This window comes from Peromyscus maniculatus, chromosome 1 (genome assembly GCF_049852395.1).
Source record: "Peromyscus maniculatus bairdii isolate BWxNUB_F1_BW_parent chromosome 1, HU_Pman_BW_mat_3.1, whole genome shotgun sequence".
NCBI classification, from domain to species: Eukaryota; Metazoa; Chordata; class Mammalia; order Rodentia; family Cricetidae; genus Peromyscus; species Peromyscus maniculatus.
Genome location: NC_134852.1, coordinates 70,324,277 through 70,346,207, shown reverse-complemented (window position 1 = coordinate 70,346,207; position 21,931 = coordinate 70,324,277). Strand labels below are relative to the sequence as shown.

The following is a 21,931-nucleotide window of genomic DNA, read 5'->3' as shown; positions in this document are numbered from 1 at the left end:
ACCACCCCGAATTCTCCATGTTCTGTGAGAAATATAGGTATTGGAACTTGGAAATAGGAGCTTAGCATTTGTTTGTATAAAACAACCAATAGCCTGAGAAATGGAGTTAGTTTTTTGGGAGATCCTTTGGTAAAGAAATATATTAAATATAGTGCCTACCTGGCACTGGAGGTTCCACTTGGTAGCAAGAGGCATCTAGAGAGAATTTCACTTCCCATTATATGGTGATTTCAGTGACATGCCTTTCATTTATATACTCTATATTCAAAAATCTACTGGAGTAGGTTCCTATAACAACTAGCAAATGGTCCATAGTTTTAGGTATCCCTTTTGGTTATTTATCCCTATCTCCTCTTCTCTCACATATTCATTTATTATTCTATTTCAGTACCAGGCCTGTGTCTCCACAATTACTTATGCTATTTTTCCTTTCTCAGGAAAATTTCCCTGCATCATAGTCTTACTCCACACTTACAACAGTGGATTTAAGGATTCTTACATGCCTTTATAATGATTATATTCTAAATTTGAATAAATTTAAATGATTACATACTATATTTGTCTTTGGGGTACTGTGTAACCCATTGGGGATGAAGTTTTTCTAGTTCCATTTATTTAAATGTGAGATTTATGCTATCATATTTTAATTTTTTTTCATAGATTTTATTTTATTTTACAATACAATTCAGTTCTACATATCAGCCACGGATTCCCTTGTTCTCCCCACCTCCCACCGCCCTCCCCTTCCCCCCAGCCCACCCCCCATTCTTATCCCCTCTAGGGCAAAGACTCCCCTGAGGATTGATATCAACCTGGTAGACTCAGTCCAGGAAAGTCCAGTCCCCTCCTCCCTGGCTGAGACAAGCATCCCTGCATAAGCCCCAGGTTTCAAACAGCCAGCTCATGCAATGAGCACAGGACCTGGTCCCACTGACTGAATGCCTCCTAAACAGAACAAGCCAATCAACTGTCTCACCCATTCAGAGGACCTGATCCAGTTGGAGGCCCTTCAGCCATTGGTTCATAGTTCAAGTGTTTCCATTCGTTTGGCTATTTGTACCTGTGCTTTATCCATCCTTGGTTTCAACAATTCAAGCTCATATAAACCCTCCTTTTTCTAGCTAACTGGAATCCTGGAGCTCCACCCGGGGCCTAGCTGTGGATCTCTGCATCCAGATCCCTCAGTCATTGGATAGGGTTTATAGCATGACAATTATGGTGTTTGGCCATCCCATCACCAGATTAGGTCAGTTTGGGCTGTCTCTCAACCATTGCCAGCAGTCTATTGTGGGAGTATCTTTGTGGATTTCTGTGGGCCTCTCTAGCACTTTGCTTTTTCCTATTCTCATGTGGTCTTCATTTACCATGGTCTCCTATTCCTTGTTCTCCCTCTCTGTTCTTGATCCATCTGTGATCTCCCGCTCAACCAAGCTCTCTTTCCCTTGACCCTTGCCCTTCATTACCCCCACTCATGTCCAGGCTGTTCATGTAGATCTCATCCATTTCTCCATCATTGGGCGATCCCCGTGTCTTTGTTGGGGACCTGTTTTCCAGGTAGCATCTCTGGTGATGTGAGTATCAGTCCCGTCATCCTTGTTCCACATCTAGTATTCTACTATGAGTGAGTACATACCATGTTTGTCTTTCTGAGTCTGGGTTACCTCACTCAGGATGATTTTTTTCTAGATCCATCCATTTGCCTGCAAACCTAATGATATGATTGTTTTTCTCTGCTGAGTAGTATTCCATTGTGTATATGTACCATATTTATTTAAATGTGAGTTTTATGCTATCACATTTTTAAAGCAGAGTTATATTCTATTGTGTAAGTGTAATACTACATGTAAATTACCCATTAATGTACATCTAGGCTGTTTTCTACCTCTGATTAAAATGAATGAAGTTGGTGTCTCTGTACTAGGATATAGAGTTTTCTGCAGCATTTTCCCAGGAGCAGTTCAACTAGATTTTGAAGTAGATCTATTCCCAATTTCCCAAGGATTCCCCACAATGATTTCAAGAGTGGCTCTAATGTTTGCATTTCTACAAGCAATAAAAAAGGATTCCTCTTAATCCACAACCTCACCGGCATGTGCTGTCAATTTCTGTTCTTGCCCATTTTGTTCTTGCCCATTCTGATTAGGGGAAGATGAAATCTCAGAGTGATTTTTCATATGCATATACCTGATGACTACGAATGGGATTTTTTCTTTAATATAAACCAGCATTTGAATGGTCACTAAAGATTCATTAGATGAAGCTATTTATATTTGAAACACAAAGATAAGTAGGGGGGTGCCAAGGAAATTAGAGGAAGGAAAGACAATGGAAGGATTAGTATTCAGAGGGAAACCATAACAAGCAGAGCAGCCAAAATATTTCAGACATACATCACAAAGGGATACTAAACAATGTACTTGCAGTCAGTACATATATGTAATACAATTTGGTACTTTCATCACCAAAATGAAGTCAAACTACTTAAGAATACACCTTCATTAAGAAATTTAAAGAATCTGTATAGTTGATAAGTGGAGGATATTAATCCATGAAGTTTATGATCATATTTTAGATACAGAAAGCAAAAAAATATGGCGGTGTGGAAGTGAAAGAGCCTACAGCAAAAGAAAATGGGCAGTAGTGCTTTTTAGTCCTCACAGATGCCCTAAAATAAAATTGGAATGTAACAATTCATCACAAACATAGATTTCATTCTTGTTCTTAAAACCACGTGCCAAGCTATGCTTGAAGGAGTAATTATCTTTGTGTTCACAGTGCCATCAAGCATTCAACAAAATGGAAAGGTTGCTGGAAACCTGCAAGAAGTTCTAAAAAATAGTGCAGAGGGAGCCAACAATATGAGATAGCTTTTCAAAGAGATTTAAACAGTCATCTAAAAGCCAAAAACTATTGCCTGATTTCTACAGGGCAAATCTGCTGTATGTTCCCCTTCAGAAACACAGGGAGGACTGGTGAAGGACCCTATTAGCTGTACAAATCAGTACAATGTTTAAAGAACAATGATAACCTCTCAAGGCTCACGGAATTAAAAAATGAATCAAGAGAAATATTTTGTGATGGCACACATACAGTACAAAGGAATGAGTAACTAACACCCCTGATTATTTTCTATGTGATATTTATTCTTGATCCTGTATGGGTGCATTTCCTTCCACATATTTTCACATCAGTTACACTACAATATATGTAGCAAACAGAATTTCATTAGCTGAAGCTTCGTAGCTCTTTGTTCATTAAAACATTCCTTCAAGTCGTGGTTCCCGCGGTGTGTGAGTGAGCCCGGCCCGGTCCCCTCTCCCGCCGCCGCCATGGGCTGCACGTTGAGCGCCGAGGACAAGGCGGCGGTGGAATGGAGCAAGATGATTGACAGCAACTTGCGGGAGGACGGGGAGAAAGCGGCCAAAGAAGTGAAGCTGCTGCTTCTCGGTGCTGGACAATCTGGTAAAAGTACCATTGTGAAACAGATGAAAATCATTCATGAGGATGGCTATTCAGAGGACGAATGTAAACAGTATAAAGTAGTTGTCTACAGCAATACTATTCAGTCCATCATTGCAATCATAAGAGCCATGGGACGGTTAAAGATTGATTTTGGGGAAGCTGCCAGAGCAGATGACGCCCGGCAGTTATTTGTCCTAGCTGGCAGTGCTGAAGAAGGGGTCATGACTTCAGAACTTGCAGGCGTGATTAAATGGCTCTGGCGAGATGGTGGGGTGCAGGCATGTTTCAGCAGGTCCAGGGAGTATCAGCTCAATGACTCTGCATCATATTACCTAAATGATTTGGATAGAATATCCCAGACCAACTACATTCCAACTCAACAAGATGTTCTTCGGACGAGAGTGAAGACTACAGGCATTGTGGAGACACACTTCACCTTCAAGGAGCTATACTTCAAAATGTTTGATGTAGGTGGCCAAAGATCAGAACGGAAAAACTGGATTCACTGTTTTGAGGGAGTGACAGCAATTATCTTCTGTGTGGCCCTCAGTGACTATGATCTTGTTCTGGCTGAGGATGAAGAAATGAACCAGATGCATGAAAGCATGAAATTGTTTGACAGCATTTGTAACAACAAATGGTTTACAGACACGTCAATCATCCTCTTTCTTAATAAGAAAGACCTTTTTGAGGAAAAAATAAAGAGGAGCCCATTAACAATCTGTTACCCAGAATACACAGGTTCCAATACATACGAAGAGGCAGCGGCTTACATTCAGTGCCAGTTTGAAGATCTGAACCGAAGAAAAGATACCAAGGAGATCTACACTCACTTCACCTGTGCCACAGACACAAAAAATGTGCAGTTTGTTTTTGATGCTGTTACAGATGTCATCATTAAAAACAACTTAAAGGAATGTGGACTTGATTGAGAAGACAGCATTAGTAAAAGCTACTACAATGAGGAGTGTTGAGACCAGACATCATCATCTGCTGTGTCTTGAGTCAGCTACAAGCATGACGGGGCCAGGGAATGGCAGCAGCATGCAGACTCTTTAGCACAATCTTCTGTATTAGGGAATGTTTAGTTGGCATGAGATCTTCAAGTCGGACATTGGAATTGGAACAACTGTAAAGTGTGCGTGACTCATCAAGGCATCACTTGGGTTTTATAATCTCAAATGTTTAGGGCATATTGAAGTTGAGGTGCTGCATTCCAGAACTTAAATATGTAGCTTACTTTTTTCTTCTTTTTAACAAATCACCAGTACTTAATTTCTAAGGTTTTTCTCACTAAGAGAAGAAAAACTAAAAAAAAAAAAAAACCTTACTTGTTTGCAAAAAAATCTTCTGAGAACTCAGTCTTAACTATGCACATGATGTGACCAGACATCTTGAAAATATTCCTCTTAGTAGGAACTGTTTGTTTTTAACTCTTGGTACAGTCAGGTGTAATATTTCCATAATTACAATTCTTCCTGGTTATTGGGACTACATTAATACAGCTTTTCTGAATGAAATCTATGTTCCTGTCATGTTTACAGTGCCATGGTGGCTTCTAAACAGCAGTTACTTTGGAGAGCTTGACAGTCTGCTTCTAGCTCTTGTTTCTTTAAGCTTATGGTGGAAGGTTAATCTTGTTATGCTGATTACCAAATTACTAGATGAGTACTGACGTAATAAGGCAAACTCCGCTTCTTGACAGACACACCCAGGATGACTGTCAATTAGAGATGCAAACTGCTAAATTGAGAACCAATGACTTGCTGCTACAGATCTACTAAACTGACCACTTTGATTCTTGCCTGTTTGTCTCAGTCTTGGGGAATTTTGTACAAGGTGCCCCTTGTTTTCCATCTTCGTGGCCTTTTTTGTTGGGAGACATCTAAAATGTATTAACAGCGCATGCTTTTCCTTTGTAAATGTGGTGCCAAATCCCTGTTCGCCATCGTTTTTACTGTAACCATGTTGTAGTAGTAATCCTTAGTCAGTGTGTTCTTCTTCTAAAACTTGCATTTTGGGACTTTTTTCCACTTTGTCATGTGTACAGATTTTAATCTGTTACAGTTGGCAGCAGTATTAAAATGGTGAGTAAAGAGTCCAGGATTGCTCCTGCTTGTAACTAGTCCTTTCTGGAAATCCTGTCTTCTGTTTCCTTTTCCTGTGCTGAGTATGCTTTGGCTTTTGTCTGAGAGTGGGTTTAATTAACTAGAAAGAGGTCTCTGAAAGTCTAGTTCTCGATGTAATAGTATTATCAAATCTAGGACTGAGGGCTTTATGTCCAGTCTGTGTACAAGGGATATGAGTCATAATCCAGCTTCCCGATTTACATTGTGCTTGTGTGAGAGCTACAGTCCTGCTGTACAGTCTATAGCAAATGTCATGAAACACTGAGCAGACCACTGAGGGATGGCAAACAGAGAAAATGCGTTTTGAGCATTTCAGATCAGTAGTTTGAGCAGTGCCTTTTGAGGTCTAGTCTTTTTAGGTTGGATCCACTTCATCTTTTGATGTTACCTCCTACTCATTTAAAAGGTTGGTCGTCAGAACTGCTTCAGAAAGCAAGCCACAATGACCAGTGCCCTTGCTGGCAGCTTTAAAAATTTTTAATTGTCGTGGGAAATCATTATTATGCAGACAGTATAACTATTATCTGACAAGCATTTCTTTAGGGCTAGGAATATATCATCTGTAAGAAAGAAAAGTCTTCTTGATTTCAATCAGCAATTGACTTAATTCCACAGTGTAAGGGGTTCATAAGTCTTACTCTGAATTTGTCTTTTCTTTATTGTATTCTGTAATATAAAAACATCCAGAAATGAGAACTAGTGAAATGATGTTTTCATAACTTTTCTATACTTTGGGTTTAATGAAATGGTGTTGATAATTAAAATAATAGATAATCCAAATTTAATTTTACTGTAGAATGCATTTTGTATTTTCATTTGAATCTGTCTATTTTTTAAACCTTTCTGTTAATTAAAAATAGAAATTCTCTAAAAAAAAAAACATTCCTTCAGTGTGAGAGTGCCTATGTTTATTTGCCTCAGACTCCAAGAAGAGGGCAGTATTCCTGATAGCACTTGATGCAGATGCCACCCTCAGTGATGGCCATTAGCACTTCCAAATGGCCAAGAAGAAATGTGCTGGGTTTCAGGAGGGATAGAGGCCTGTACCTGGGAGGACGCATGCAGGAAGAACAGTGTATAAATAATAAATAAATAAATCTTTAGAAAAAAGAAAAGAAAACTGGATCTGTACTGTGGGGATATTCTCTAAATGGTAGAAGAATAGTTGCCTCAACGGGTACATCCTGATAGTTTCTGAATGTGGGAAGGGCTGCGAAGTCAGCCTGAGGAGAGCTCCTCTCCCTAGGTTTCTTTTGTTCTGCACATTGGACAAGTCTCTTCCTCCTTAAGCAACCACTGAGGAGTACTCCAAGGTGGTTGCTTTGCAAATGTTTTAACATGTATTCCACCATAAAAATGGTCTGATTATCTTTTCTACTGCTGTTGAGCTTTTTGCTCTGTACCTTTGTATTAACTTCTTCTAGGGTGTGCCTTTCCTACAACACAGATAATTCTGTTTCTAAACTATCCTTTTGCCTGTCATATTTCTGTTATAAAGTGTAGCCTAAAACCATTAACTTTGAATTCTTGATCTTCAATATTAGTGTTTTTTACTTCTGTTATATTATATTTAAAATTTTGATAGATTTTTCATTTTGCTGTTTAATTAGACTATTTTATTATTCATTTTCTGTCCTTACATTTCTATAATGATTCTCTATTCTAACTGTGACAACTTTAATTTGCTAACTAAAACACACAAGGTTTACCTCAAAGAGATAAAAGATATTTTTTATGGAAACTCATATGTGTACCATGGCCTGGAAAAACCACAATTTCAAATGTGGAAGCTCTTACATTGACTTCATATCCTAACCAAACAAAAAAGTCATATATCAGTACACTTTTCAAATATCTTGGTTGTAATATCAAAGGAGGTATTTAGGGTAATAAAGATTATCCATGATAAATTGTAAATATGTTTGGGTTAACAGGCATTCCAACATCTGCACATCCCTAGAATTATAACCAGTCATCTTTTTAAGCCAAAACTTTTTAAAATTTTATTTATTTATGTATTTTTTTAGGTATGAGTACTCTGTCTGCATACATGTCAGACAGAGTTTCAGATCTCATTATAAATGGTTGTGAGCCACCAAGTGGTTGCTAGGAATTGAACTCAGGACCTTTGCAAAAAGAGCCAGTGCTCTTAACTCTCTCAATCCCAATCTCTCCAGCCACAGCAGCAACATTTTAGTATGAACTCTTGGGCACATATTTGTCAGGAGTTGTAGAGAATTCAAGATCAAATATTCATTGGATTCCTAATGGACCACAATAAAATACTACTTTTTAATAAAAAATAAATAAATACATATGGGTTACAAGGATAGTTATATGTGTTTCAAATTTCACAAATTCATAGAACTAGCCTGAAACTTAAAATTTATTTATTCACAAGACTGTTTTTTTTTAAATTAGTCAAATTCATTTTTCAAAACTGCTACTTTCAAAGTTTTGTTTTCCTTATGAAAACCATATTCCAAAACAATAACTCTGCTCTCAGAAGCAGTCACATTTCACAGGTTCATTAAGTGTCCAGAGCAGCACTGTTTATAAAATCCAAACTTGGATCATTTATAAGGTATTTTTAAAGTATTTATGTATTAAGACATTTTTTAAAAGTATCTTTACATGTCCAACATTTTCTTTCGTCAGCTCGATACAGTACAAATTCTTATTCTAATAGCAAAATGTTTTACTAAAGCTTGCCCAGTCATTGGGCAAAACCAAACTTATTATAAGCCACAGTCATCCTAGGGTCCCCCCTGCCAGGTAGCCTCCTATCAAAATCAGTAAACGTTCTTTAAAACTTCTCTTACATTTCATATGTCAATTTTTTTTTACTCCACCAGTGATTTTTAAAGAATTTTTTAATTCATTTTACATGCCAATCACAGATCCCCTTCTTTCTTCCTCTCGTGCCCGACCTCCAGGATCCCCCCCACCCCACCCCCCCGCCCCAAACATACCACCCATTCCCTCTTCCAAAAGGGTAAAACCTCTCATGGGGAGTCAGCAGAGCCTGGTTCATTCGGTTGAGGTAGGTCCAATCCCCTTCCCCTGTAATTTAATTGTTTTTGGATGAACTATTTGAAAGGGTGCTTTACGGTAGCTGGTATGTTTAACAATTATTTTTAAATTTCTGATGACTAGATTTAGAAATTCAGCAAATCGCAAAAGATTCTTCCTAGGCAATATCGACAGGGAAACACTGACATTAAAGCGGAGCACAACCTGTTCCGTTCAGTTCTCTCTACCATCCTTAAACGCCCTTCACTGTTTCAGGCTCCCTAGCAAACACTGGCGACAGGAAATACGTCACTCATCCTGGCTGCAGATCAGCCTCTAGTGTAAGGAAACATAACAAAACTACAAGGACCAAAGTTCTTTTCGGTTGGCAACTTCCTCTAACGCCAAACACTGGCTTGCATTAAATCTCTGTATTTGCAGGAGAGTAACGTTGATCGCATTTCTTCTTTATGTTTTCAAGGAATTCATTGTCTTAATAATGAATTCGCAGTTTTACGGATTTTACGACCTCCTTGTTCTGTTAAGTATGTTTTCTTTAGCTATAGATTGACAAATACGTCCTAAAGAAAGTTTTGGTTTTATAAGTAATGAAACGAAGTATTCAGTGTTAATTTTGGGGTTAGAGAGGTCATCCTATGTGTCAGTCGGCCTTCTAGTTTTAATATAAAATTGTTGCATGGAATTTCAGCAATGTTGTAAATTTCTTTCCTTCCTCCATCCCTCCTTCCATCCTTCGTATATTTCTTCCTTCTTTGTATTCTTAATTTTACATTAATTTAGATGTGATTCCTTAAATACAATGTGGATGTCTAACACACAAATTGATTTTAATTCTACTGTTTTGTAATAATTCTACCACTATATATCTAAATAAAAAAGTGAGAGACAAAGTTTTACAGGAGATATTTTCTTCAGTTTCACATTATTCATATTCACATTTAACCATTGAGTGTGTGTGTGTGTGTGTGTGTGGTGTCTCATTTACTTTCAGCAATTGTTTTATTTTTAAAAAATTAATACTTTTAAAACTCTTTAAAAATGTTCATTGTGGTAGGAAAAGAAACTTCAACATAGTCTTCTAATTATGGAGACGTAGGTTATATATATATATATATATATATATATATATATATATATATATATATATATGTATATATGTATATATCAGAGTACACTGAAGTTTTTGAAATTCATTTATAGCCAAAAAGCAAATCAAGGACCAGTGGATGGAAAAGTATTAAATACTGAGGAAGACTCTGGCTCAGGAAGGATCAGAGTGATAAGATATCATCTTGAATTGGGGAGGGATGAGAAACATACTAGGCTGTAGAGGCTAGTGGATTCTTGAGAATGAAAAATGTCTCTTAAGACAGAATTTTCTATGAAAGTGTACACATATTCTAAAATAAATTTCTACAATCCTGAATGAAATTTAACTAAGGAGAGAAAGAATGCCATTTTTAGGAGGCTTAAGTGGGTTGTTGTTGTTTTTGCAGGTTTTGTTGTGGTTGTTTTCTTTTATACTTTCAGGTACTGGTCTCCAGAGCTGTATACATGCTTGCTAAGTGCTCTCCTGGTGTTTGACAATGTCATTCCAATAATTCAAGTAATTTTTATCAAAATATTCCCCTATCACCTATACCATCCTGTTCCAATAATCAGCAGTCATATTTTCATAACTTCAATTGACAAGTTAGATTAATATTTGTTTGAAACAAGAGGTTCAATTGTTTCATATCAGTCTTTACACAAGTAGCACAACTTTCTGATGCTCTCATGCTGAGATGAACTTTTAAATAGAGTAATATGAATATCTTCCTTTTCTCAAGATATTTTTATGCTTTGTAGATTCACATGTTCCCATATAAATTTCTGTGTTAATTTGTCAATAATTCCTAACATTATTGCCAAATATCATCACGGATTTCCTTTCCTCATGTCATAACATAGAAGCTTTATGCAGTGACTGCATCTACTGTCCTCTATGACATGAGATGGCCTTTCACACTGAAGATAGACACTATGACATGAATCTTCTGTGACATGTGATTTTCTGTCATGGGAATATATTCCTCATCACATTAACAGTAACAATGAGACAATGAAATAAGCTTGGTCTTGACACTTGGAGTGAGCAAAACAACTGATTCTTACTCCAATATTCACTTCTCAAACCAGAATCTGTAACTGCTTGTTTAGAAAGTGTAATTTTATAACATTCTTACCCTTCCAGGCTAACACTTCACTTGTTGAGAAAATACTAGCTTATGTTAAATCTTTTGATTCTGCATAAAATAAAGCTATAGTGATTGAAAATGGACTATGTAATTATGGTAGAACTTCAGGCCTCTTCCACATTTCAGAATTCCATGGCCCATTAAACTCGAGGATTCAATGACTCCTGTGCTCACAGTTCCACCTACCATTCAAAAAAATGAAGAATGGGGAAAGGCCATTTAAGTTATGAAAAGAAGCCTAAGGAAAAATTACTGTGTTCAGTAGAGAAGAAGTTGTCAATTTTTATTTCAGTATGAAATGTAATAGATAATTGCTAGAGTAGAAGAATCCTACTCAGGCTTCCTTATAAAGAAAGAAGTAATACTTGATAATGTCATCTTTTCTTGCCTTTTCCTACACATACTGTGAATGCTAAAACTCAAATGAATACAATTAGACACTGTTTATTTTATTTTTCAAATATGGAGGACAAAAGATTATTAACAAAGGCACATATATAGTTCATAATTTTCAGTGAAATGTATTCAGATGACCTTGCACTATCATATTTTTTCTTGATCATGTATAAGCTATGTTGCTATAAATATCATTTATCTCTTCAGTTGCTCTATGGTTCACAAGACTAAGAAAATCTCTTATGTTAAAGCTTTCATGGGTTAAGTGTGATGGATGTCACACAGTGGTCTGAATATTCAGTGAAGTCTCCTGGCCCCTGTTACCCTGTTGAAGTCTGCACTGGATAGCTACAGAGATGGGAAGCACCATTTTCAATGTTTCTGCCATCCTGCTAGGAAACTGAAGGTTTGGGGGCCTGGTGGTCAGGTGGTAAAGCTGGACACAGGGTTCAATCTTTGTTTTTCCACTGTGAGGCATGATGAGAAGAGTAGTGGTGACCCTCTCCATCTGATTTCCTTTGGCTCATCTTGAGTCTATTTAAACAAGCTTCTGGAAATTTTCCACAGGTCTCAAACATACTACCAAATCTTTCAACATGTAACCCACAGTGAAAATATTCATAACTTTTTCTTCCTGGCAGTTTCAATCTTTTGTTACTTAATATTTTCTCAATTTCATATTGGTCTGAAAAAATATGTAGTATTTGGTGGGTAAAGCACTACTAATTTCTGTAGAATGATAACATAATAAGGTAATTTCCTATCCTACATCTTCAATATTGAAGATTTTCATGTATCTGTATTGTCTTAATCTGAAAACCCTAAACATTATAACATTATGAGTAATATCAGTGTTCTTTTTTTATATACTGTATTGTGCTTTATTTAATTCTTCTTTTATTTAGCAATTGTATCTTTTAATTCGTAACTTTTAAAAATACTAATTCTATATAAGATTTGTTTGTTTAACGTCAAACATTTCCATGGTCTCAAATATAAATTATAAAACAACATTTAGATAGTATCTTAGTTTTAAAGTACTTTTTTCCTTTTTCTGAAGCAATTACTGAAGGATCAGAGGTTCACATCCTGAATTAATGTAGTCTATCCCTTTGAAATTTTTCTGGATCTTGACCCCTGATTGGTTCTTTCATTTTCCAATTCTGTTACAATAAATGCTTTGGATTTATTTCTTATCTTTTAAATGTACAAACTAAACATTATCATCTGGAGTTCAACATGTGTTTAGTTACAAAGGATCACTTAATAAGTAGTTAAGTCAATGTGAGAAATTGGTCTTTGTGAGCTGATCAGGAAATCAATGTGAGATAACTCCTACATGGAGCACTCAGAGAAAGACTGAATAATTCTGATTATAGTGTTATTTACCAATGAAGGCATTGAAGACACAAGTTAATATTTAATCTTGCAGTATCGTTCACATAGAAAACAGATGATAGAATATGTAACCACAAAGTGTAGCTAGAGTTTTCCTGCCTTGCCCACAGTCAGGACAAATCTTTGTCACTTGCCAGTCCCACAGCCGCTCAGACCCACCCAAGTAAACACAGAGACTGATATTGCTTACAAACTGTATGGCCGTGGCAGGCTTCTTGCTAACTGTTCTTATATCTTAAATTAATCCATTTCTATAAATCAATACTTTTCCATGTAGCTCGTAGCTTACAGGTACTTTACATCTTCCTTGTCCTGGAAGCAGCTGGCAGTGACTCCTTCTGCCTTTCTCTTCTTTTATTTCTCCTCTTTGTTAGTCCCGCTTATACTTCCTGCCTAGCCATGGGCCAATCAGGTTTATTTATTGACCAATCAGAGCAATTTGACAAACAGACCATCCCCCAGCACAGCCAAGTGCAGACCATATCAGACACCTGCACTCAGGCCCATGGTCCTAACCATCCTCTATGTGGACCTGCTGGGTAAAGCCATGAGAAACCCAAGAAGGGGCTCTCAAAGGACCTAAATAACATCCCACAGCAACAAAGTAATGAATGATGTATTATTTTTAAGAGCTTTTACTTTACCTCAAATTCTGATTTAGGAAGGAAATGTTACAGTATTGGAGAAGGCAAGATAAAAGAGCAGAAGTTAAATGAATCATTAAGACCTGATTATCTGATCTATTATTTGTCTATAAATTTTTAAATGTTTATCCATGTAAGCTATCCTATCTTTATAGGAGAAAAATGAGCTAATGATGACAGAAAAGAAAGATAGGAGGAAAGACAGTAATTGAAACTCTCTCTTTGTCTATGATTCTTTTTTTTATGATTTTTTTTTTTTTGGTTTTTTGAGACAGGGTTTCTCTGTGTAGCTTTGCACCTTTCCTGGAACTCACTCTGTAGCCCAGGCTGGCCTCGAACTCACAGAGATCCGCCTGGCTCTGCCTCCCGAGTGCTGGGATTAAAGGCGTGCGCCACCACCGCCCGGCCTTGTCTATGATTCTTAACATGGGAAAGCCAGTGCATTATTACCCACATTAGATTTCTGCCTCTCTCTCCTCATAAGAACGCTCGTATTACTGTGAACCATTGTGTATTGTTCTATTGGTGCTACATTTTTATACTTTATTAAAATTCTGACTTAATTTACTTAGATATTTGTCAGTATTTCCATATTTGACTGCAGTTATTACTATGTGCTGAATAGCATTCTGTACATATGTGAAAAAGAAAAGGAAAAGGGTAGAGCTCCACTTTTAAAAATAAAGCAGGGATTTTAGGGACCACATTCTTGGTAATGGATATAAAACATTTACCAAACAATTATAGGGAAGAATACACTCATAAGACAAAATAAATTAATCTGAATAAGATTTTAGATAAGAAAATTAGTGAGGTAAAAATTCTTTGTCTTCCTTCATTTTTTTCAACAGTGAGTAATTGGTTGTCCTTTCTATAATACAAGATGCCCAAAGCAAATAAGCCTAAACGGAGCAGAAAGATAGAAGATTCTGCCAGCTGCTGGAGTCAGTTTACTCAAGGAACAATTTCCTTTCAATCCACTTACCTGATTTTAAATTTCTTCTTAGTGAAACAGAAAATGAGTGTTTGCATTTTGTTTAAATCTTCAGGTGTCTTAGTTAGGGATTCTATTGCTGTAAGAAGACACCATGATGATGGTACCTCTTATAAGGAAAACATTTAATTGAGGTGGCTCACTGAAAATCATCTGCACAAATTCCAAACTCTGCTTCTCCATGTCTGATGGAGAAAACCCTCTTCAGATCTGCAGCTCCATTAAGCTTTGTTGACTGCAACACACTTGTTCTATTGGGCTTCTTCTATTCCCAGTTATCAGTGCTCCTCAGCAGGTATCATATAACTCGGGCATTTCTAACAATCCCTTTATCTCCTAGAGCACGACATTTAAGTCCTTTTTACTTCATGGTGCTCTTTTGCACCTAAAAATTTACATTTTGTAATTTTCCTTGCTCAGCTTGCTCTTGTTCATTATAAATCTTCATTAGAGTTATCACTAATAACCACATTATAATGTCTGTAGTAGAGTATTTTGTGATTTCCTCTGTCAACAGGGTTAATACAAAGCATTTTCCTTTAGCCTCAGGATGATTCTTTGAACAAGGGCAAAAATAGATACTTCACCAAAATATTACAAGACCAGTATCTAAGACATACTAACATTCTTCTCCCAAACCTCTTGGTCCTTCGAGTTCATCAAAGCATATTCAGTACCACTGTCTTCCATGCTCCTGTTAGGATGGCCCTTTATGCAGCACTGAAAGCATTCAACTGCTTTCTTAACCCAAATTCAAAGTCTATATTACCCTAAACAAAAGCATGGTCAGGCCTGTAGGCGAAATTCTAAATGGTCTTATGAAATAAGAAACACAGAGCCAAATACAGAGTTAAAGCCTAGAGATCAGAGCAAGAGCCATTACTATCTTATCTGAACACCTTGTACCATAGCTTCCCCCAGACAGATAGACCTTCTTCCTGTGTGATTATCTTTTTCTGCCTTTCTGTTCTGCCTTCTCATTGGCACTAACGCAGCCACATAACTTCCTCATCACTGCCTGTCTATACAGACCTCCCGTTTTCTATGGGATTAAAAGTTCAGGTCACCTTGCTTTGCTATATCCTTGACCTCACAGAGACTCTGCCTGACATGTGAGTAGGTTAAGGGCCTGTGCTACCACTGCTGGACTTCTGCTCAATTGCTATGACCTCTGATCTCCAGGCAAGTTTATTAACATGCAAATAAAATCACAATATCACCATACAGGCCTATCTCAACAATATCCCAGTCCCTGTTAGCAATGCTTATCATAATTAGACTTCCTATTCTTATGAAGAGACACTATGACCACAGCAAATCTTCTAAGGAAAACACTTAAGTCTGTGAAGCAGGATACGTCAGCTTGTCTTCAGTACATGTGTGTATCATTACTGGCTCTAATGCCAGTAAAGGAATGAACTTGCCAGTAAGGGCAAGCAGGCAAAGAACAAGAACTTCATTATTCCATGTCATTTAGATATGCTGCTACCAGCAGTTATTACCTGTTCTTAAAGTGGATATGCCATCTCAAAAGTTTTAGATTTAAGTTGGTTCTTCTCACTTGAAATGACTCAAATAAGAAAAGAAGCCTTCACAAGTGTATCCCACCTTTAAGTTTTAGTTAATTTCCGACATAGTCAAGTTTACACCCCAAATAGGTGATGCTTATTCAATATTATTCAATAACAAGTAGTTGTACCACTAAACTGCTTATAAAAAAGACAGTATTACTCTAATTCCAAAACCAAGGAACCATAAAACAAAAAGAGAAATCTACAGGCAAACATTTCTGACATCTATAGAAGCAAAAAATCCTCAAAAAATAATTTCAAAGCAAATAAAAGTGTTTAAACAAATTATGTTGCTAATGGAAATGCAGCACTGGAATTCAAGCAATGATTGCTGTTTCAGTAGACCTGGGTTCAGTTTCCAGGACTCACGGGGAAAGTAATAACCCTTAAACTGAGTTCCAAAACCTCAATGGATCAAAGACCTCAATGTCTTACCTGAAATGCCAAACTGTTAGTAAAAAATATACTTAATGCTCTAGAAAATTAATGCTGTTGAGGTGAACTTTTTGAAAAGGACCCCATTAGCTTAGGAGTAAAGACCAGCAATGAACAAATGGCACCACATAGAATATTCAGTACAGCAAAGAAACAAATACCTATTGAAGAGGAAGCACAAAGAGTAGAGAAAACCTTTGTCAACAAGACATTGAATCTGACAGAGAATTACATAGAGGAAAATGCTGGGTTCCAAGAAATTATTTCTGACTACCCTCTTAATCATTATCTTGTATACTGTGATTTTCAGAGCCAGATTGGCCTGGAACTCACAAAGTCAATTCTGCCCCTTCCAGTTGATTGCTGGGATTAAGACCTATCTTTGTGGACAGTAACATGATCCAAGGTATAAAGTGCTTCTTGTAGAAGATTGACCACCTCAATTTGTTTCCAGGACTCATGTAGCTTTTGAAAGAAAAACTAATTCCACAAGGTTTCCTCTGTCATCCATATTCTCATTGTGACATGTGCATACCCACACTTGTACTCCACTACATCATGCATACACAATAATCATAAAGAATTTTTTTCTTTGCAAGAGCTAATATGTATTTTTATCAAATTATTGAGAAGTACACACTTTGCTGGATAGACTCAGGTCAACATCACAAAACCTAAAGTCATCATGAGGAAGAAATCTCTATTTAAGGAAATGTCACCATGATTGGGCTATAGGCAATAGCCTAATTATGACAAATTTGTACCAGGATAGTGTGCTAATGCTGTGACAGACCAGACCATGTTATTTGGGGGAGTGTTTAGAAGAATTTTCTAACTTGGCTATAAAAGATATTGGTTTTAAGAGCTCAGTGAACTATCATATTGGAGTTTGGGATATAAGAATATTGAGAGCAGTGAAGACAATGATGTCCTGGCTTGTGAAGTGTCAGATGGAAGCAAAGATGATACCCGGTCATTTGCTCTCAGAATTGGTAGTTCTGGTTAGCTGGGGATAAAGAATCAGCTGTTATTAATGAGATATCAGAACTACTAAAGTGAATCTTTTGCTTTGCTGGATAATGGATGCTGGCCACCTGGGGCTAAACAAGCAGTTTTGAAAAATGAGTGGCCTGAAACATCATAAAAGTGAAGTCTTCTTGGAAGTGTTTCCTCCTGGGCAGCAGACAAAAGTTGTGCTCCAGAATTGAACATGTTTGAACCTTCTGTTGGCTACTGATCTTACTAATTTAAGAGTCACCTAAGGGGCACTGATTTTGGAGGCATGGAGGAGTCATGGAGAGTAGCTGAGACATGGCACTGTATAGCTGTGGTGGAGGGTCTGAAGAGAGCCCAGGAGAGGCTATTAGTGAAAGTGTAGCCCACTTTTAGCAAGGCTCCCTATTGTTTTTAGGCTATGAATACCAGGTGATGACCACCAAGATCAGTAGCAGCACTGGAGCGGAGCCAGTCAGAACCTAGAAGACAAACTGTGTGTATGTTACAGAGAGCAGTGCTGAAGAAGTGACCCAGACTCTAGGGAGGACCCCTGAAGATAGTGAGTTGATTCCAGACATCATATTTTGAGTTTTTACACATGGAAGTTTGACTTTGCTTTGTTCAGATTGTTCCTTGTTTCTTCCCTCTTAAAGAAAGAAAATAATTTTTTTTTTAATTTTACAGGATCCCACAGTTGAGATATTTCAAACTTTTTTAAAAATGAAATTTGGGAGCCTCATAGAGAATTTTGATTTTAAAAGACACTGGATATTTTTTTAAAATACTGAATTTATAAGGCATGGGCCTTTAAGGTTTTTATGTGATTTATATTGTGAGATGTTTATTAATGTGGGCTTATGGGGAAGACCAAAAAAGAAAAAGTAGTAGCTTTCAAGTGATATATTTGTGTCAACTTGACAAGGGTTAAAATGTATGGGATAGTGTTCTGTCAGCTTCACACAAACTGAAGATATCTAAGAGGAAGGAACCCCAATTTTAAAATAAATGCCTCCATAAATCAGGCTGTAGGCAAGCATGTAGAGTATTTTCTTAATTGCTGATTGTTTGGGGAGGGAACATGCAATTGTGGGTGTTTCCATCCTAGGACTAAGGTCCTAGGCTCTGTGAGAAAGCTGGCTGAGCAAAATAGAGGTGGCAAACCAATTAACAACACTCTTTCAGTATTTTAAATCAGAAAGGGTGATGGGATGGCCAAACACCCTAATAGTTGTGCCAGAAACCCCATACAATGACTGAGGGATCTGGATGCAGAGATCCAAGTCTAGGCCCTGGGTGGAGCTCCGGGAGTCTAATCAGTGAAAAAGAGGAGGGTTTATATGAGCATGAATCGTTGAAACCAAGGATGGATAAAGCACAGGGACAAATAGCCAAATGAATGGAAACACATGAACTATGAACCAAAGGCTGAGGGGCTTCCAACTGGATCAGGCCCTCTGAATAGGTGAGACAGTTGATTGGCTTGATCTGTTAGGGAGGCATCCAGGCAGTGGTACTAGGTCCTGGGCTCATTGCATGAGCTGGCTGTTTAAAACCTGGGGCTTATGCAGGGATGCTTGGCTCAGTCAGGGAGGATGGGACTGGACCAGCCTGGACTGAGTCTCCCAGGTTGATCTCAGTCCTTGGGGCAGGCTTTGCCCTGGAGGAGGTGGAAATGGGGGGGGGGGGTTGGGGGGAAGGGGAGGGGGACAGGAGGGGGGAGAACAAGGGAATCCGTGGCTGATATGTAGAAATGAATGGTATTGTAAAATAAAATTAAAAATTTGTGCCACTTTTACAACACTGAACATGTGTTACCAGGCCAATCATCACTGTAGTTTGCAAAGTTCATAGCTGTGTTAGAGTGATGAATGCTTTTCTCCTCTGGTAGCATGCATAGCATCTTTTATCAGTAAGAAGGCCAGCCACTGAGGACAAAGGTCCCAATTAGGTACAAATTGCTTCTCCCTGGTCTCTGACTCAGGTATGTGGTATTTTATGCACTGGGGTCAGTGACTAATATTAAAGGATAATCATAAACAATGAAAAAGCCATGTGTGGTTCTTTGGAATTTCATTACCTGACAACACCAAAAAGGTTCACAATTCCTTGAACTGAACTCTATTTGCTCTACTGTGGTATCTAAATGGGGTTTGGGGACCCATTATATGGAAACTTCATTTAAACTTTTTTTCTTTTTTAAATTCAATATTTTTTTTAATTTAATTTTTTTTTTTTGCTTTTAGTTTTCAATACACCTTAACACAATTTCCCTTCCCTCCACTCCACCCAGTCTCCCCTCTATTTGCCCATATCTGTTCTTCCTCTGTTTCACTTCAGAAAAAAGCAGACCTCCCTGGTATATTAGCTGAACACAGCATTACAAGATATAATAAGACTAGGTACAAATCATCATGCTAAAATGCTTAGTGAGGACACTCAGTATGATCAACATAGTAAAATGGTCATCCTACCAAAAGCAATCTAAAGATTCACTGCATCCCCAATCAAAATTCCAACACAATTCTTTAGAGACATTAAAAAAATACCTAATTTCAATGGAAAAAATGGAGGATTCCTGAAACAATGCTAAACAATAAAAGAACTGCTGTAGCTATCACATACCTGACTTCAGGCTGTGCTTCAGTTATAGTAATAAAAACGTCATGGTATTGGCATAAGGACTGACATGTTGATCCATTTAAACTCTTTATATTTGTGTGTGTGAGTTTGTATATATTATTATTATAATCATTATCATTATTATTAGGAAGCTCTGTAAAAGTACTTTTTCAGCAGGTTTTTATCACTATTAATCCCTCCAGATGTTTCCTCCTCTGACCTATTCTCCATTCCTCCCCAACAAGTAATACTTTCTGATCCACAATTCCTCTTTCACACTTATCTCTCTGTTCATTCTCCCCTCACTTGGAAGTTATTAATTGTTTCCTTGTTTAAGATTTACCTTAATATAATGCAGACCTTTAAGGAATCATCTTAGTAATCTTTTCCCTGATTACATGGGATGTAGTTTTACCAGGCTTTCTTCAGAAAACATTGTTCTCAAATACAATGACGTTAAAGATTCTTTATTATTTCCTTGGTTGTAGCTGACAATTATAAGGCAAAACCTTTACGTGACATTGATTTTTCAAAGAGTTCATATTTCAAGTTAGCTGTCTCTGCTTATTTTCTGTGGTTCGAGATATAAGCTGCTACACCAGTCAGCTGTTGTTCCCACTCAATATGTAGAAAGATAAAAAATAATATTTTGATACTATTATTTTAATTTTGTTTATTTACTTTGTTATTGTTGAGACAGCTCTCAATATGCAATCCTAGATGACCTGGAATGTACTCTGTAGACCTGGCTGGAGTTAAACTCAAAATGAACTATGTGCCTCTGCATTTAAAGAGTTAGAATTAAATGCATATGTCACCATGCCTGGAATTTGATACTCAATTTTTAATTGTAAAAGTAATTAATGATAAAAGCAAAAAGCACATTTAAAATGGGGAGGGGGAATATTCTGGGCATATTAGCTCACACATATAATCCTATCATTCAAGAGATAAAACCAAAGGATTACTACAAGTTTGAGGACATCATACGTTACAGAATAAGACTCTTTCTCAAAGTTCCAAAATAAAGTAAGGATGGAGGACAGAATAAATTATATATAGGAGAAAAGAAAGAATGGGAGGACTCTAATATTCGAGGCCAAGGAAAAGGCAAGAGATATGCATAAAATAACTATCACATGTAAACTAGAATAATGTGCAATAAAAATAGGGATTTTGGAGAAAATGAGTCTAAACAAATAAGACTTATGTTAGGAATGACAAAAACAGTAACTATGCATTTCTTTATATTCCCAGATAGTGTACCCTGTATCATTTGGTAGAACTTAAGATCTGTTAATTCCATACTGCAAGGACTATTTTAAATATCCATGTTAACTAACAAATGAATTAGGTCAACATAAACACTATTCATTATACAGATGTGATAAGCAATGCACAGAAGAAAGTTAAGTAACTCACTGAGCTAAAACTATTGACAATGGTAGAACTGAAATCAAAGGCACACATTACAAAGGCATGGTTTTTACCAATAGAGTTTCATATTATAGATTAATTTGCATACCTCATACAGTTAATTTTATTCTTAGATACTATTGACATGGTTATTCTCTATTGCCAACTTGATGAGATCTAGAATTACCTGGAAGACAAGCCTATGCCATGCTTCAGCAGGATTATCTGAATTAATTTAATTGAGGTGGAAAGACCTGTCCAAGACTCTGCAATAATGGAAAATAGTAGCTGAGTTCTATCCTTCATTATTCTCTGCTTGACCAGGACAGACCCTCAACCTCAAGTTTCTGTCACTGTGACTGTTTTCCACAAGGATGCGATCTGTGAACCAAACTCAACCCTTCCTACCTAAAGGGTAGGGTATTTTATCATAGAACCAGAAAATGTAACTAAGACAGATGTTTACTTACAAGGTAAGAAAAATATTCCCAGAATACAGTGTTGAAAAATTCCTTAAATCCCAACACTCCAGAGGCAAAGGCAGGTGGATCCTTCTGAGTTAAAGGCCAGCCTGGTCTATAGAGCTACTACTAGAACAGCT

General features: G+C 37.1%; 1 long non-coding RNA gene and 1 pseudogene across 1 annotated transcript in view; both read left to right on the top strand.

Annotated features, from left to right (window-relative positions):
• LOC107399731 (uncharacterized) overlaps positions 1–21,931 on the top strand; it is a 186,050-nt gene that overhangs the window by 21,466 nt on the left and 142,653 nt on the right. The window lies entirely within an intron of this gene.
• On the top strand, positions 3,315–6,376 carry LOC102912205 (guanine nucleotide-binding protein G(i) subunit alpha-3 pseudogene; annotated as a pseudogene).